General features: G+C 43.8%; 1 pseudogene; it reads left to right on the top strand.

Annotated features, from left to right (window-relative positions):
- Window positions 1-18,595, top strand: part of LOC105003524 — a 172,783-nt pseudogene that overhangs the window by 42,770 nt on the left and 111,418 nt on the right.

The following is an 18,595-nucleotide window of genomic DNA, read 5'->3' as shown; positions in this document are numbered from 1 at the left end:
CATTTATCCTGTTCCTTTATCTGCTGGGTATTCCTCTGTCTCTTCATCTTGTTTAAATTGCTGAGTTTGGGGTGTCCTTTCTGTATTCTGGCAGTTTGTGGAGTTCTCTTTATTGTGGTGTTTCCTCGCTCTTTGTGGGTTTGTACAGGTGGCTTGTCAAGGTTTCTTGGTTAGGGAAGCTTGTGTCGGTGTTCTGGTGGGTGGAGCTGTATTTCTTTTCTCTCCTTTCGAAGACTTGGGTTGCTTTTCTGGGTGCCTGATGTCCTCTGCCGGCATTCAGAAGTTGTTTTGTGGAATTTACTCTGCGTTTAAATGTTCTTTTGATGAATTTGTGGGGGAGAAAGTGTTCTCCCTGTCCTATTCCTCTGCCGTCTTAGCTCCTCGAGGGGAACATATTTCATCTGATTGTTGTGGTTATGTAATTTGATTAGAGGATATAAGTGAAGCACTTAGGATGGTGCCCAGCACATAGCAAACTCTCCCAAATGGTGACCATTAAAGTCAAAATATTTATTCCTGACTCATGCTCGTGCACTTATATGCACACACCACCCAGCTGATGTGCTTCCTCAGGCTACTACCGTCAGTGCCCTCTGCTGCATCCCCACCCTCTCCTGGGATTTCTATCCAAGACTTTGCTTTCTCTCTAGGCTGATGGGACTCTTCAGGGCCATCCCTTTTGGCCTTGGCCCCTTTCTCTCTCACTTATCTCTTTAATTCTTTTTCCAGTGGAGTGAGTCTTAGTTGTAGCATGCAGGATCTTCACTGCCTCCTGTGGGACCCATGATTGCAGCACACGGACTCTCTAATTGCCACATGTGGGCTTAGTTGCTCTGTGGCATAGTGGATCTAAATTCTCCTACCAGGGATTGAACCCATATCCCCTGCATTGCAAGGCAAATTCTAAACCACTGGACCACCAGAACGGCCCCTGTATTTTTCATGACCAATCTGATCACATGGACCACAGCTTTGTCTAACTCAAGGAAACTATGAGCCATGCTGTGTAGGGCCAAGTGTAGGTCATGGTGGAGACTTCTGACAATACGTGCTCCACTGGAGAAGGGAGTGGCAAGCCCCTTCAGTATTCTTGCCTTAATAACCCCATGAACAGTATGAAAAGGCAAAAAGATAGGACACTGAAAGATAAACTGCCCAGGTTGGTAGGTGCCCAATATGCTACTGGAGATCGGTGGAGAAATAACTCCAGAAAGAATGAAGAGAGAGAGCCAAAGAAAAACAACACCCAGTTGTGGATGTAACTGGTAATGGAAGTAAAGTCTGATGCTGTAAAGAGCAATACTGCATAGGAACCTGGAACGTTAGGTCCATGAATCAAGGCAAACTGAAAGTGGTCAAACAGGAGATGCCAAGATAAAACATTGGCATTTTAGGAATCAGCAAACTAAAAATGAATTGGAATGAGTGAATTTAACTCAGATGACCATTATATCTACTACTGTGGGCAAGAATCCCTTAGAAGAAATGGACTAGCCATCATAGTCAACAGAAGAGTCCGAAATGCAGTATTTGGATGCAATCTCAAAAATGACAGGATGATCTCTGTTCATTTCCAAGGCAAACCATTCACTATCACAGGAATCCAAGTCTATGCCCTGACCAGTAATGCTGAAGTTGAATTGTTCTATGAAGACCTATAAGACCTTCTAGAACTAACACCCAAAAAAGATGACCTTTTCATTATAGGGGACTGGAGTGCAAAAGTAGGAAGTCAAGAAACACTTGGAGTAACAGGCAAATTTGGCCTTGGACTACAGAATGAAGCAGGGAAAAGGCTAATAGAGTTTTGCCAAGAGAACGTACTTGTCATAGCAAACACCCTCTTCCAACAACACAAAAGAAGACTTTACACATGGACATCACCAGATGGTCAATACCAAAATCAGACTGATTATATTCTTTGCAGCCAAAGATGGAGAAGCTCTATACAGTCAGCAAAAACAAGACCAGGAGCTGACTGTGGCTCAGATAATGAACTCCTTATTGCCAAATTCAGACTGAAATTGAAGAAAGTAGGGAAAACCACTAGACCATTCAGGTATAACTTAATCAAATCCCTTACGATTATACAGTGGAAGTGACAAATAGATTCAAGGGATTAGATCTGATAGAGTGCCTGAAGAACTATGGATGGAGGTTCGTGACATTGTACAGGAGACAGGAATCAAGACCATCCCCAAGAAAAAGAAATGCAAAAGAGCAAAATGGCTGTCTGAGGAGGTCTAACAAATAGCTGGGAAAAGAAGAGAAGCAAAAGGCAAAGTAGAAAAGGAAAGTTGTGTTCATTTGAATGCAGAGTTCCAAAGAGTAGCAAGGAGAGATAAGAAAACCTTCCTCAGTGATCAATGCAGAGAAATAGAGGAAAATAGAATGGGAAAGACTAGAGCTCTCTTCAGGAAAATTAGAGATACCAAGGGAACATTTCATGCAAAGATGGGCTCGATAAAGGACAGAAATGGTATGGAAATGGTATGGACCTAACAGAAGCAGAAGATACTAAGAAGTGGCAAGAATACACAGAAGAGCTATACAGAAAAGATCTTTATGACCCAGATAATCATGATGGTGTGATCAGTCACTTAGAGCCAGACATCCTGGAATACAAAGTCAAATGGGCCTTAGGAAGCACCACTACAAACAAAGCTAGTGGAGGTGATAGAATTAAGGTTGAGCTGAATCTAAAATATGATGCTATGAAAGTGCTGCACTCAACATGCCAGCAAATTTGGAAAACTCAGCAGTGGCCACAGGACTGGAAAAGGTCAGTTTTCATTCCAATCCCAAAGAAAGGCAATGCCAAAGAATGTTCAAACCACCGCACAATTACACTCATCTCACATGCTAATAAAGTAATGCTCAAAATTCTCCAAGCCAGGCTTCAACAATATGTGAACCATGAATATCCCGGTGTTCAAGTTGGATTTAGAAAAGGCAGAGGAACCAGAGATCAAATTTCCAACATCTGCTGGATCATCGGAAAAGCAAGAGAGTTCCAGAAAAACATCTACTTCTTTATTGACTATGCCAAAGCCTTTGACTGTGTGGATCACAACAAACTGTGGAGAATTCTTCAAGAGATGTGAATACCAGACCACCTGACCTGCCTCCTGAGAAATCTGTATGCAAGTCAAGAAGCAACAGTTAGAACTGGACATGGAAAAACAGACTGGTTCCAAATCAGGAAAGGAGTACATCAAGGCTGTATATTGTCACCCTGCTTATTTAACTTATATACAGAGTACATCCTGAGAAATGCTGGCTGATTGAAGCATAAGCTGGAATCAAAATTTCCAGGAGAAATATCAATAACCTCAGATATGCAGATGATACCACCCTTATGGCAGAAAGCAAAGAAAAACTAAAGAGCCTCTTGATGAAAGTGAAAGAGGAGAGTGAAAGAGTTGGCTTAAACCTCAACGTTCAGAAAACTAAGATCATGGCATCTGGTCCCATCACTTCATGGAAGATTGATGGGGAAACAGTGACAGACTTTATTTTGGGGGGCTCGAAAATCACTGTAGATGGTGACTGCAACCATGAAATTAAAAGACGGTTGCTCCTTGGAAGAAAAGTTATGACCAACCTAGACAGCATATTAAAAAGCAGAGACATTACTTTTCCAACAAAAGTCCATCTAGTCAAGTCTATGGTTTTTCCAGTAGTCATGTATGGATGTGAGTGTTGGACTATAAAGAAAGCTGAGTGCCGAAGAATTGATGCTTTTGAACTGTGGTGTTGGAGAAGACTGTTGAGAGTCCCTTGGACTGAAAGGAGATCCAACCAGTCCATCTTAAAGAAAATGAGTCCTGAATATTCATTGGAAGGACTGGTGCTAAAGCTGAAACTCTAAATCCTATGGTCACCTGATGCAAAGAACTGACTTATTTAAAAAGACTCTGATGCTGGGAAAGACTGAAGGCAGGAGGAGAAGGGGATGACAGAGGATCAGATGGTTTGATGGCATCAGAGACTCAATGGACATGAGTTTGAATAAACTCTGGGAGTTGGTGATGGACAGGGAGGCCTGGCACGCTGCAGTCCATGGGGTCGCAATGGGTTGGACACGCCTGAGTGACTGAACTGCACTGTGCTTTCAGCCTCTGCTTTGGGAAGGACCCCCCAACACTAGTTGGTCAAGAACGAGGCCTGAATCCATAGTATGGAGCAAGAGTGAAGTCTGGCGTCTCTTAGAATTATGGGCCTTATACATAGGGCCGGTGTGGACAGTTCACCCGTGTCTCAGAGCCTCCGTTCCCCTGAGAGTTAGAGCCTCTGAGCCTCAGCTCCCCTCAAGTGTGCCTTGACCCTGGTGGCTGTATGTGTTCGTGAAGGTCCTGCCTTGTGGCACGTTTACTCTCCCTCTCTTTCTTTTTCCCTTAAAGTTTTATGGCAGCCTTTCCCAGCAGCAGAACGTTATACAAGATTTTGTGATGACAGCCACTTACCACAGAGCCATCCTCCAGAACCACACTGACTTTAGAAATAAGGTAATACTGGCATCAGGTTATTAATCTCAAACCAATTAAAGAAGCCTTATCAAAAACTGGACTCAAAATTCAGCTTTAACTATATACCTAATGGAAGGAATTAAAAGCAGATATTGAAATAACCATTTGTACATGAATGATCATAACAGCACTGTTCACATTAGTCAAAAAGTGGAAGAATTCCAAATGCCCATCAACTGATAAATAGATGACCAAAGCACGGTATATCCATATAGTGGAATATTGTGAATATTGCTTATATTTATAGAGAAGGCAATGGCAACCCACTCCAGTACTCTTGCCTGGAAAATCCCATGGACAGTGGAGCCTGGTAGGCTGCAGCCCATGGGGTCACCAAGAGTCGGACATGGCTGAATGACTTCACTTTCACTTTTCACTTTCATGCATTGGAGAAGGAAATGGCAACCCACTCCAGTGTTCTTGCCTGGAGAATCCCAGGGATTGGGGAGCCTGGTGGGCTGCCATCTAATGGGGTCACACAGAGTTGCACACGACTGAAGTGACTTAGCAGCAGCAGCAGCTTATATTTATATTGTTCATAAAAAGGAATGTAATGCTGATACACGCTGCAATGCGGATGAACTATGGAAACATGCTCAGTGAAAGAAGCCAGTTACAAAGCTCATATGATTCCATATATAGGAAGTATCCAGAATAGAAATCCATGGAGAGAAGGCAGTGTGGTGATTCCCAGGGGCCGGGGGAAAGGGACTTGGGGCGTGGCTGCCTAGTGGGTACAGTGCCTTTTGTGAGGGGCTGAAGGTGTCTTGCTAGATGTAATGGTTGCATATCATAGTGAACGCACCAAAAGCCACTGAATTGGACACTTTAAAATGGTTAATAGCTAATTGTATGTTACGTGAATTTTACCTCCAAAGGGAGTTGAGCTTGGAGTGCCCGGAACGCGAGAGGCTGAATGCACCGTGTTTTGATGCACAGAACAGGTTAGGAGCTTTATTGCTACATAATGAATAGCTCTTATTGTATCACTTTACTTCACTTTTTTTTTCATAAACTCCATAAGTGCCTGCATTTATTTCCTTCACAAAATGGATCTGAATGATGAATGATTGCTAACACACAGTACGAGTGTTGTCCATTATTTTCCTACCTGTTAAACAGCCAAAGTGTTCCAAATACTATATAGCTCATCTCAGAAAACAAGATCAGGGGTCAGTGAATCAGCAGTCCTGGAATCTAGTTTCATATTTTCCCACTTACTAGCTTTGTGATCTTAGGCAAAGCATTATATTTCTCTGAGCCTCAGAATCTCATCTCCTGCCATAGTCACTGTAGATCAGTGGCCTTTGAGATTTGCAGCATTAATTCTGCAGGAGGAATGTGGTAGAAGAGTGAAATCAGGAGCTCATCCCTGTGTTCACACATGTTTGCAAAATTGTATAGCTGCTCCTTTCATGAACAGATAGTTTTGTTTTTTGTCCTTCATCTCTGTGCAATCCTTGGGATGTATTTCGATCAGTAGAATATGACAAAGATGACGTTGTGTGCATTTCAGAGCCTCCGTCTTCATGAGACTTCTGGCTTCATTCACCATCTTGGCACACTGAGACCACCATAATGACAATAAGCCCTGTCTAGCTCACTTGATATTGGGAGGTCAGGTGGAGAAGTGAGGAAGTCCAGTCAGTAGCCAGTGCCAACTGCCAGGCTGATGAGTGAGGCCAGGCTGGATCTTCCTGTCCAACCACCTCTCCAGCTGAATGCAGAAACAGGAGTGAATCCAGGCAAGACCCATAGAGAAACTGCCCAGCCTTCCCACAGAGCTGGGAGAAATAATATATTGGTTCTAGTGTAAACTGCTAAATCCTGATGTAGTTTATGGTGGTGAAATAGTTAATTAAAGCAGAGAAAAGACACATGAAAAAATAGTGACACAGAGGCGCCCAGCTTGAAGTTGGTTTGTTTTCTGCTCTCATATCCATTCTGCTATTGAACCCATCAGAAAACTTTTAATTTTGTTTATTGACTTTTTCAGTTCTAAAATTTCCATTTGGCTCTTCTTTATGTCATGTATTTCTTGACTAAGACCACTTATTTTTCCCTTGAATCAGTAGTGTTTATGATTGATGCTTGGAGCTTTTGTTATAATAGTGACTTGAAAGATTTGCCAGATAATTCTAACATCTGTGTCACTGCTGTGTTCACTACAGTTAATTATCTGTTCCCAGGAAATTGGTACTTCCCTTAGTCTTCCTATGGCAGGGAATTTGGGGTTGTTTTACATACATCTTGGTTATTATATTAGGAGACCCTGGGTCTTGTTTGAAGCCTATAGAGAGTGTTGATATTTCCGGTTGAGGATTCATTCAGCCTGGTTAGACTCACACCACTAGTTGATCTGGGGGCTCTGGTTTCCCCGTCATTTCACCTCAAAGTCTTCACGGTGCCATCTGGCTCTATCCCATGTGCGTGTCACCCAGCGGTCAGTCTGGCACCTCGGTAGAGTTCTCAGAGTTTTGATGTGCTAATTAAGATCAGATCCGTGCATGTACAGTTTGAGGGTGAATGTTGGGGTTTCTTTGCCCAGTTCCTTCCTCTCCATGTCTCCCTGGTACTTTCTGGTTCCCTGGGACCACTTTTTAGTCTCTGGCCAAAAGGCTCCCTCTGCCACGCACGTCCATGGCCTTGCCTAGGTATCACCAAGCAGAGAGAGGACAAAGAGAGGAAAGGAAGCAATGAGGCTTGGTCCCTGCCTTTCGGATCTGTGGCACCACTGAAGGCAGAGGAAGTGTCCCTTCTCTTATAGTGTGGGCTGATGTAATGATATGACTCCTTAAGATTTCTGGGCTGGAGCATAGAAGAAGGGCGAAAAGGGAAAAAGAAAGGAAGGGTGGGGAGAGGAAAAGAAAAAAAAAGAGCAAGGGAAAAACTAGAATTTTCACACTCTCTTTGGGCATTAGGGGTTCCCTTCTCCCAGCTAGAGCTCCTTTGCCTGCACCCTGGCCTCCTCAGCTGGTGTGTTGAGTTCAGGCCCCGGTTGAGGGTAACGAGATACATGGCTCAGTAGTATTTGAAACTCTGATCATCTTCCCCAGTCTCCCCACCTCTGTTGACTTTTCACAGGCTTCAGGTAGCTGCTCCATGCATTCTATCCAGGTTTTATAGCTGCATTTAGTGAGACAGTCAGAGTGAGGTGGGCTTTCTCTGACTTACCCAAAACTAGACATTTTCAAAAAGTCGAACATAGGTACTCTGGTGGGCAAGAGAAGAAGGTATGACCAGAAATGGCCATATCTAATCAAAGGGTCTCATGTGTTGAGGTACCAGGACCTTTCCTCTGCCAGTGGGCATTCCTCACTGTTAACCAACAGTGAGGAAGTAAACATTCCTACTGAGCAGGATCAGTTATGATAGGTAGGCATGATGAGGACAGAAGGACAGAGCTTGTTTATTCTGACACCCTACCTGGTATTCAGAATTGTGGATAAGCAGTCTAACTGACCTAAGTCTTAGCATTATCTTGACAGTTGGTATAATTCAGCTCTCAACTGTTGGTTGCTTCTCGATGGTTTGAAGAGGTTTCTTGGAAGTAAAACTTTTGGGAAATTTCTCTCCTTCTGAAATTTAATCTCTAATCTGTTTTCTTTAATCTGTAGCCTATTTTCTATATTATCTATAATCTGTTTTTAATTCTTATTGTAGCTTTAAAGACCACTCCCCAAACTACTACTAATCTGCATTTGATGAGTTTTTCACAGAATCTCACAGGGATTTTGTCACTTTACTATTTCATTTGTATTTCTTTTCATATATGAAAATAAAAATATTGACCAGATCTTCTCTAAAGTCCCTCCCTCCTCTAACCTTATTGGATTTTATGAAATACTTTCTTCTTGCCAGCCTGGAATGGGTCTTTCTGACAGTGAAATAAAATAGGCATCCATCTGTTGGGGTTTATGAAGGTGATAACTAATGACATGTTTGATAATTAATTATATCCCTTTCCCCCTCTGAATTCTGAACCAGTTTAGAAATAGACACAGATGTCAGGTAGAAATCACAGTATCAGCTTTATTGTTGGCAATGCTATTTGCAGTATGGGGCTTGGACATGTGTCCAGGGTTCCCACCCATTTTCCCCCAAATTAAATTTTTCCACTCACTTGTGTTCTGAACGTCTGGTCTACCCAGACAGGTCCTGAGCCCACCCAGCAAGCTTCCACATGGGAGACTCAAGAACACATGCTTGGGAAGAGGGTAGACAGGCTGGCCCTTCCAAGTACAGTGCCCTGCACAGGCTGGCCTCTTCTAAGTACAGTGCTCTGCGAGCTCAGACTGGTTTCCAGCATCACCAGGCAGATAGGTCACTTCTGTTAAGAGGTAAAAAGAGGAAGGGGAGGTGAGCTCTCTTGTTTCCAGTCTGGTCCACTCCTGAAAGTATCTCCTCCCCTCTGAAAACCGAAAGAACAAGTTATCCCAGTTGTAATGTCCCAGGAATCCCCTCAGTCCCAGACAAACCAGGATGGTTGGTCACCCTAACTCCAGACCTACCAGATCCACCACAAACCCCAGACCCACCAGTCCTTTTTTGTTTGCTTCATCATACTGAAGACCATCCTAGAATAACCCCCTTGAGTCCATGGAGGATGCTACATTTTCACTAAGTTCTTGTTTTCTTGCTCATTGAAACTGATTACCTAAAAGGGCTTGGGTTTAGAATGATAAATTTTTTTGTTGTTTTTCAGTCACTAAGTCGTGTCTGACTCTGCAGCTCGATCGACTGCAGCATACTAGGCTTCCCTATCCTTCACTGTCTCCCAGGCTTTGCTCAAACTCATCTCATCCTCCTTCTGCCTTCAGTCTTTCCCACCATCAGGGTCTTTTCCGTCCCAGTGGCTACTATTTATTGAAGAACTTAGCATGTGCAAGCACCACACCAAGAGCTAGCTTTTCATACACAATTTCCTAGTTTAGGATGCTGTAACAAAATACTCTAGACAGCATGTCTTAAGCGTGTCTTAACACAGCATTGATTTCTTATAGTCCAAGATCATTGTCCCTGTAGAGCTGGTGACTGAGGGTTCTTTCCTGGTTTGTGGACAGCAACCTTCTTGCCGTGTCCTCACATAAGAGGGAGAGGAAGCAAGCCATCCTCTGTTTCCTCTTATAAGGACACTAATCCCACCATGAGGACTCTGGTCTTGTGACCTAATCACCACCCAAAGGCCATGTATTCAAATTCCTTCACCTTGGGGGTTGGGGTATCAACCTGTGGATTTTGGAGGGCACAAAAATTCAGTTGCAGCAGTTTTTTCTTTTTTTTTTAATCATTACAGCTTAATTAGAGACTAGTACTTTTGCCGTTTTAGAGATGAGAGAGCTAAGACTTGGGAATGTTGATAATTTACCTGAATTTATACAACTAATAAATGAGAAGGCCAGAAGTTGAACCCAGTTAGTGCACATAACCTGTGGAAGGGAGGTTGCTCATGGGAATGTTGGCTGAAATTGCAAAGAGAGACTTGTTTCTCTGGGCTTAGGACGGAATGATTGTGGTTACTTAAAACACCCCCATGCATGTATGAGGCAGCATTGTACCGCGGTTAAATTCGTGGGTTTTGGGGCCAGAGCACTGAGTTCAAACTCCAACTTGGCCACTTACTGTGCACCTGCCATAGACCTTTATCCTGTTTGCCTTGAGATCTTGACAGGTTATCTACCATCTCTGGGCTTCCATTTCCTTGTCTGTGAGAGCAACAGTTACTTCCTAGAGTCCTTGTGAGATCAGGATGATACACTGCATAGGAAATGCTCAGTACATGGCCTCAAATATCATTTCAGTCCTTAGTATCAAGTATTATTGTTATCAATGGTCTCAGGGATGGTACTGAAGTTTCCACCTCAGCAATAATTTTAAATCTTTCGAATCTTGATTTTTCATTCTGCCTCCTCCATGCCGTTTTAATGAAAATCCTTCCTTGGCAGGAGCACTGCTGGCTGAGAACTCCATTTGGAATCTGTCCAAGAAACTGACCCTGCTGGAACCCACTCCACTGCCCTCCTCAGAGTTTCTGTTAATTGCCATCTGGCTATTCTTAGTGTCTGAGTATGCGTTCGGAACAAGCAGGGAAAGTCCATCCTGCTGAAGGTGTGGGGCTATATGAGCCATAGGGTTTTAATTTGGAAATGTTTTGACACTTCATTTGTCAGGGTGCCAGTTGCTGGAAACTTGTGAGAGTAAGCAGGAGCTGGGAGCTTATTATTTTTTAAAAAAATCATCATTTTCAGTAAAGGAGAGAATCCCCAGCTGCTTCATGCATCCACAAGTGAGGTGGACTTAGACGGAAGGGATTCAGGGATTTAAAGGCTTAAAAGAAAACATAAATAACTACAACAAACATTCAAAGCCACCTGTTCGGATTGTCAGATGATGTGCAGATTCGCAGAGCCTCAGCTTCTGGCTTGTCCACTGTGAGTTTTCTTTGGTGTGAACTTATCATCAGTCTGGTTGAATATCTGTACCTGATCCTGCTCTGAAATTCTCTGACTTTAAAACACTGCTGCTGCTTTATTTGTTCAGCCTGGTGCATGAATGAGGGCCAGCCTTCATCACAGAGGGAGTAAAGGCCTCAGCACATGCCTGCCAGATAGTCATGTTGATACCTGTTAAAAAAGGTCTCACTTCCTGAAAAAAAAGTTAAACTGTCTAATGAGGTATGAAGCACAGACAGAAAGCTGTACATATTTAATGTATACAACTTGATGAGTTTGGAGATACGCATACACCCATGAGGGGCTTCCCATGTGGCTCAACGGTAAAGAATCTGCCTGCCAATGCAGGAGATGCAGGAAACTTGGGTTCGATCTATGATTTGAAAAGATCCTCTGGAGGAGGGTATGGCAACCCACTCCAGTATTCTTGCCTGGAGAATCCCAGGGACAGAGAAGCCTGGTGGGCTACCATCCAAGGGGCTGCAAAGAGTTGGACACGACTGAGCATGTACACATGCAGCTATGGTATTGGTAACTATAGGCACTGAGCTGTGAAATAGATGTCTAGGAAATAAGAATGATTCATCCTCCATAACCGAAACTTTGTACCTTTTGACTAATACTTTCCTGTTTTCCTCTCTCTCCAGCCACTGGCAACAACCACCATTCTACTCTGCTTCTATACTATGCTTCATATACGTGAAATCATGCAGTATTCATCCCTCTGTGTCTGACTTATTCCACTTAATATAATGTCCTCCAGGCTCAGCCATGTTGTTGCACATGGGGTGCATGCATGCATGCATGCTCAGTCATGTCCTGCTCTCTGCGACCTCATGGACTGTAGTCCCCCAGGCTCTTATGTCCATAGGATTTTCCAAGCAAGGATACTGGAGGGGGTTACCGTTCCCTTCTCCAGGGGCTCTTCCCAACCCAGGGATCAAACCCATGTCTCCTGCATAGGCGGGCGGATTCTTTACCACCGAGCCACCTGGGAAGCCCCATGTCACACATGGCAAGATCTCCTTTTTAAAGACAATATAATATTCCATTTTGTGTGTATACCACATTTTCTTTATCCATTCTTCAAATCCTGCACTTCTCACCCCCAAGTATTGTTAACCATTGACAGCAGAACCCTCATTTAAAGCTATGTAGGAAAGTGGGAAGAAAGAAAGTGACTCCTGCTAGGTGCTTTGCATAGCTTCTCTCGTTATAATCCTTGTATGTTAGTCAGGGTTCTTAGCTGCCAGCATTAGAAACCAACTCTGCTAACTTAAGAAAATAAAGAGCAAAAAAAGAATTTCCTAAAAGTATGCAGATCATCAGATAACTAGACATGGAGGCTACAAGACCAAAAATAATTTCCAAAATCATGCTATAGAATTGATCTCTGGGAGACATCAGTGTAGCCAGACGTTGACACCCCAGCATACGTAGCCTCACCCAATACTGCCCTTGAGTGATGGCCTTAGAACCGTTCTCTGTTGCGCTGCTGGAACCTGGAGATGCCCTTGATCCACCAGCGTGGATTCTGTGTGCAAAGTGCATCTTACCTGTAGAGCCTCACTCATGCCACAGGGATGCTGGGAAAGAGCACGAGACCCCTGAGCTTCCCAGGTTGGGGGTGTGTGCCTCCAAAGTGGGCCATTCCCCAAGCAAAGGAAGAGGGTTCAGATGAGAGTTCAGAGAGGCACCAAAGAATGATAAGCGCCAACCACACCACCTGACAAATTCAAGATATGTTATTAGCCTCATGATGTAGATAAAGGGACCAGAGATACATAAATTTGACTGACTTGCTTTAAGGCACATGGCTCCTAAGTGGAAGAGCTGTATGTGAACTCTGGGTCTGCTAGGACTGCACAGTGATTTTAGGAGCAATGTAAAATCATTCTTTATATGTTCTGGGTTGGTAATCAGACTGATATTTTATTTATGTGATTTTTGGAATGTGTATGAGGATAGGATGTGATTGTGAAAAGCAGTCTCTGTGATACATGTACACATGTATATGTATCTGTTTTGTGTATGTTTTTTGTGTATATCCTGTGTGTCTGTTTTGTGTCTGTATTATATTTCCCTTTGACTTGGACTTTGGAGGCTGTTTTACTTTCCTGGGGCTGTCATAACAAATTACTGCAAACTAGGTAGCTTAGAACAGTAGAAATTTATTCTCTTCCAGTTCCAGAGGTCAGAAGTCCAAAATCAGGATGCCAGCAAGCCCATGCTCCCTCTGAGTGCTCTAGAGGAAGATCCTCCCTCCCCTTTCCCTGCTTCTTGGGGTTGCTGGCGGTCCTCAGTGTTTCTTAAAAATGCATCACTCCAGTCTCATCTTTGTCGGGTGGCATTCTCCCTGTGTGTCTTATGTTTCTGTGTAAATCTCCCTCTCCTTGTAATGGCGCCAGGCCTTTAGGGCTCTCCCTAGTCCAGTTATGATACTCTTAATTTGATATATCTGTAAAAACCGTATTTCCAAATACAGTCACGTTCACGGATCCTGGGTAGACATGAATTTTGGAGGACACTACTTCAGCCTGATGCAGAGGCCAAGGTTCATGTTAGATCGTCTGCCACAAAAACTCATCCCTGAGATCGATTCTCTGTAGTTCAGGTGAGGAGGTAGAGGTAGAAATGGATCTTGGTTTTAACGATCTCTTTGGCCCCTGAAGTCCTGAGGGGGCCCCCGCGTAGATTTCCTGAATGCGAGTGAGTGAAGCAGATGGTGTGTCTGAGCCAGGATTCTCCTGAGCTTGGATAGACTCTGCTCCTGTGAGGGCACTGGAGAGAGATGCCAGAGCCAGCACAGGAAAGTGCTTTCATTTGGTATGAAAGCAAAGTGCAGCTTTCAAGGCGAGCCAAGAAGCCTGAATAAACAACAATCACAGACTGTTTTTCAGGGCATTTGGAAAAGAGGGAGCTAGGGGCTTTAATGTAGTAGATGGGTTTTCTAGTCAAGATAACTGTGCTCCAAACCAGTCTCTGTACCTTTCAAGATGCTGACATTTGACCTTAATCTTTTGGAAGTCAATTTTAAAATGAGTTAAGAACACTTAACATATGATGACTGTAAGAATTTAGTGAACTGCTGTACCAGAGTCTCAGCACAGCATCAGAGTTCTGTGAACACACTGGGGAATCTGAATCAGAAATCATCAGCACTGCAGGGGGATGGTTTAGCTGGGCTTGTTGGGGTGAACTAGGTTATGCTGCTGTAACAGTCAGTCCTCAGACCTCTGTGGTTTAAACCAGTAGAGCGTCATATATTGCTTGTTTAATCCACTGTGGGTCAGCTGAGGGCTGTGTTTTGTCTCATTCTCACCCTGAGACCCAGGCTGAGGAAGCCGCCTCCATGTGTGACATTCCTGTTGCCGAGAGAAGGGGTGTGTGGCAAAGCACACTCCTCATTCTTCAGTCTTCCTCCCAGAAGTGACCCATCTTAAGTCCTGGCACATTACATGGGCCACAGCGAGTCATGTGTGTGCTCAGTCATGTCTGACTCTTTGCAACCCACAGGCTGTAGTCCACCAGGCTCCTGGTTATTCCTGATTTCTAAAGGGCAAGGGATGCAGTCCAGCCATGTGCCCATAAGGAGAACCAGAAATATCTGCTAAGTGGTGCTAATAGCGATCATACCAGATGCCACTTTTGCAAAACCATTAAAGAAGGCACAGATTGCCTAAGGGGAAATTCTCAGTGCCTCAGCCGCGCATGGGAGGGAGCCAGGGCAAAAAAGAACTTTGTTTTCACTGATATGGTTTTATTGGTTAGCTTACTATTAACTTCTGCCTGGTGGAGTCCCTTCCCACAAAAGGCAGTGCATTTTAAGAACATCCTAGGGTTGAATTTCTGAACCTTTCACATTCCGTATAAGACAGTGGCACGAAAGACTGATTTGGAGCAACTACTGACTTTGTTATTTGTTACTGACTTTGTTAAAGGCTCAGTACAGCAGGAACTTCTAACGTAGATGTCTTTGTGTTAATATCTACTTTGCAAGATGAGAATGTAAATAGATAAAGAGAATCAAGTCAGTAAAAGCAGTTAAATTTGACAAAGCAAAGTACTATACCAGAACCTGGTCTTCTCCAGCACTGAACTAGGACTTGGACATCGGTGAACCTAGAGCTTGTGCCTGTGTCTTCTTTTTGCTTAATTTCCTAAATCTGAGGTGCTGACACAGTCACTCAACTCCAGAGTAATAGCTTAGGTTTAGAATTTAGAAGAACAAAAATCCAGGAAAGACAGAATTAAAGAAAAATGTCAACAGACATTGAATTTTGTTTAAGGACTACTGTTTTCTTAGCCTCAGATCTCCAAATCACAGATCATGCAGGAAAGGCTTATGTGCTAGGACTATCTTAGGGAGGGCAGTCTCCCCAGAGCAGGGGCAAGGCAGGGAAAGAGGGAGGGCAGGTGTGTTGCAGGGGGGTGTTACTGAGCTGGCCAACGCTTGATGAAAAACTGAATGCTCAGTGTCACAAGACATCTTCAGAGAGATCATAGGAAACCACTTTGTCTTCAGATAGTTCATGGGTTGGGGAGGAGAATGGTTTCTCCATTGGCTGCCATCTCCCACTGGTGGAGCGTGCCCCCAGGGTTACCTCCCTTACTCTCCGAGGTGCAGCTGCCTGCGTGCCAGATGGGGGCTGTAGTGCCTCAGCAGCAGTAGGAGGCAGGGGAGAAAGCGCATGTGGCCTCAGTAAAGTGGGCACTGTTCACTTGTACCCATGCACAATGTGAGGGACAGGAGAAGCCTCTGCTGCAGGCTCTGTGAGCAGCAGTGGAACAGCTCCACTTTTCAAAGACCAGCATAAGCAGTTTCTACAGCCACTATGGCTGGTCAGCAAGGCAAGCAAGCATTCCATTCTAGCTGCAAAAACTGAAGGTGTTAGAAACATCACCTCAGCCAGGAACCCAGAGTCAGTCTCGACCTTTTCTTACACTTTCCAGTTTCCAAATTCTTTCGTGTCTATGAATCCAGCATTTTTGCGGCTCTTCTCTTCCCCTTTGTCCCACAGCTGATTCTTAGTTCTCATTCTTACTGTGTCTTTTCTAGAGTATTGCAAATATTTTCCAATTAGTTTCCCCACTTGTACCAGTTAAGATAACTTTGGCCTCAAGTAGGAGGAAATCCTATTCAAATTGGCTGAAATGCTGGAGGTAGTGAGATTCTGAGGTGTTTTAATCCAATTCCTCTGAACATCACATTTAAATTTAATCATTTCCAAGAAGGAAGTAACATCTTTCTTGTGTGTCTGTCTTAAAAGGCATAAAATTTTCCAGTAGCTCCCAACAGACTGCCCCTCTGGTTTTATTAGCAATATTGTATTACACACAACATGTATAAAAGCCATCACTGGCAAGAGAAAAAGAACCACTTATGATTGCCTTGAACCAGTCAGGCTCCTTCGTTTGGGACTTGTTGTTCAGTTGCTCGGTTGTGTCCGATTCTTTGTGACCCCATGGACTGTGGCACACCATTCTTCCCTCTCCTTCACTATCTCCCAGAGCTTGCTCAAACTCATGTCCTTTGAGTCAGTGATGCCATCCAACCATCTCATCCTTTGCCACCCTCTTCTCCTTTTGCCTTCAATCTTGCCCAGCATCAGGGTCTTTTCCAATGAGTCAGCTCTTTGCATCAGATGGCCAAAGTATTGGAGCTTCACCTTCAGCATCAGTCCTTCCAATGAATATTCACAGTTGATTTCCTTTAGGATGGACCAGTGTGATCTTACAGTTCAGGGGACTCTCAAGAGTCTTCTCTAACACCATGGTTCAAAAGCATCAATTCTTTGGTGCTCTGCCTTCTTTATAGTCCAACTCTCACATCCACACATGACTACTGTGAAAACCACAGATTTGACTAGATGGACCTTTGTCGGCAAAGTAATATGCTGTCTAGGTTGGTCATAGCTTTCCTTCCAAGGAGCAAGCGTCTTTTAATTTCATGGTTGCAGTCACCATTAGCAGTGATTTTGGAGCCCAAGAAATAAAGTCTTTCACTGTTTCCATTGTTTCCCCATCTATATGCTATGAAATTATGGGACCAGATGCCATGATCTTAGTTTTTTGAATGTTGAGTTTCCCAGGCTGGGACTGGGGATGGCTAATTACACAGAGGGAGGTTCTGATAGGAAGCAAGAAGGGAATGATAGTGATTAGGAACTCCCAGTGTCTGCTTTACTACCTGATATCTTGCCCTCCAATCTATGCCATACTGATGTTGCTGAAATCCAACTATGAAATAATTCTTCCACTGAAAACATTTTTATGGTCTTTCTTTGCTTAAGGATTAAGTCCAAGCTCTTAGTGTCGTATACAAGACCATTTACAATCAAGCATCACCCTTTGCTCTTGCGCTGTTAATTTCTCAGCCATTTGCCCAACTTCTGTCTCTACCACACACATCATGCTCCTGAGAAAATTTGCTGAGTCCCGAACATCACAGGGGAGGCTGGCGTGCTGCAGTCCATGGGGTTGCAAAGAGCTGGACATGACCGAGTGACTGAAGAACAAACATGACTGGCTCTGTCATTCACTGCTGCCTTCATATGCTTTCAGCTTGGAACTCCTGCCACTCCCTCCCTTCACATGCACACATCAACTTAACTGTCGATTTTCACTCTTCTGGTCATCTCAATGACCAGCTCCTTAGTAGAGCAGACTGTTCCTCTTTCATGCTTTCATTGTGCCTGTTAAAATACTATCGTTGCTACTAGAACACATTATTGTACTTCTCCCTACTAGACAGGTTATTTTCATCTCTGCATTTCCAGCATCTAGCAGTATTTGACACAATGGGTAGTAGGAGTCACTTCTGATGTCTGATGAATGATTGTGTGCCAAAGGGTTTAGAGCTGAGTGAGCTTGTCTGAGTCTGTGGGCAGCATATGAAGGGGGACAATCATGGGGAGGGAAACTGAGTGATCAGCATCTCTGTATTTTCCATAATAATAGAGAAAAGTAGTTGGAGAACTGGTGAAAGGGTGGTGAAAAAATTGTTGATGAATTTATCTGTCCTCTGCCAGAAGAAACAAGGTGGGGTGAAGCAAGGGTGCTCAGAAGTATTAAACATTCATTATTTAAATACAGGCAACCCTTTTGTTGAAAGCCAGCTTAACTGCACAACTATTGTAGAGTTCTGTCTTATGAGGAGCTGTCACTGAGGAACTCTTCTGCCGTAGTGAAAGTGCCAATTATCTGAACAGGATTTAAACCTAGCTGTGGAGCCCACAAAGGGGTGTCTTCTGTAGCTCTTGAGGTGATCTGGAGTTTTTCTTCTCTGACAAAAGCCAGAGTGAGAGATGTGGTGGCCTGCAGAAGGCTGTGTAGTTCGATCATTCTGTTCCTACCTAGAAGCTGTTCAGTCAACCTGTTAGTTAGCAATTTGGTTGTTGGAAGAGTTGGGGGCAGTCTGTGGGGTAGGGAGCCCATAACTATGGGCTATGAGCATCATAACCCAGATAGCTATGATGATAAAGTACATGACATTGCGAAAGCATGGGGTTCTTGTAACTTGGGATGGTTCAATAGTGGTGTCTGTGGATGTAATATAATACTGTCTGGAAGAAGCAGCAATGACCGTGAAAGTGCCAAGTGGTAGGACGCAAT

Source organism: Bison bison, unplaced genomic scaffold (genome assembly GCF_000754665.1).
Source record: "Bison bison bison isolate TAMUID 2011002044 unplaced genomic scaffold, Bison_UMD1.0 scf7180017864469, whole genome shotgun sequence".
Lineage (NCBI taxonomy): Eukaryota > Metazoa > Chordata > Mammalia > Artiodactyla > Bovidae > Bison > Bison bison.
Note: the sequence above shows the minus strand (reverse complement) of the source record. Positions and strands in the feature narration are given on the sequence as shown.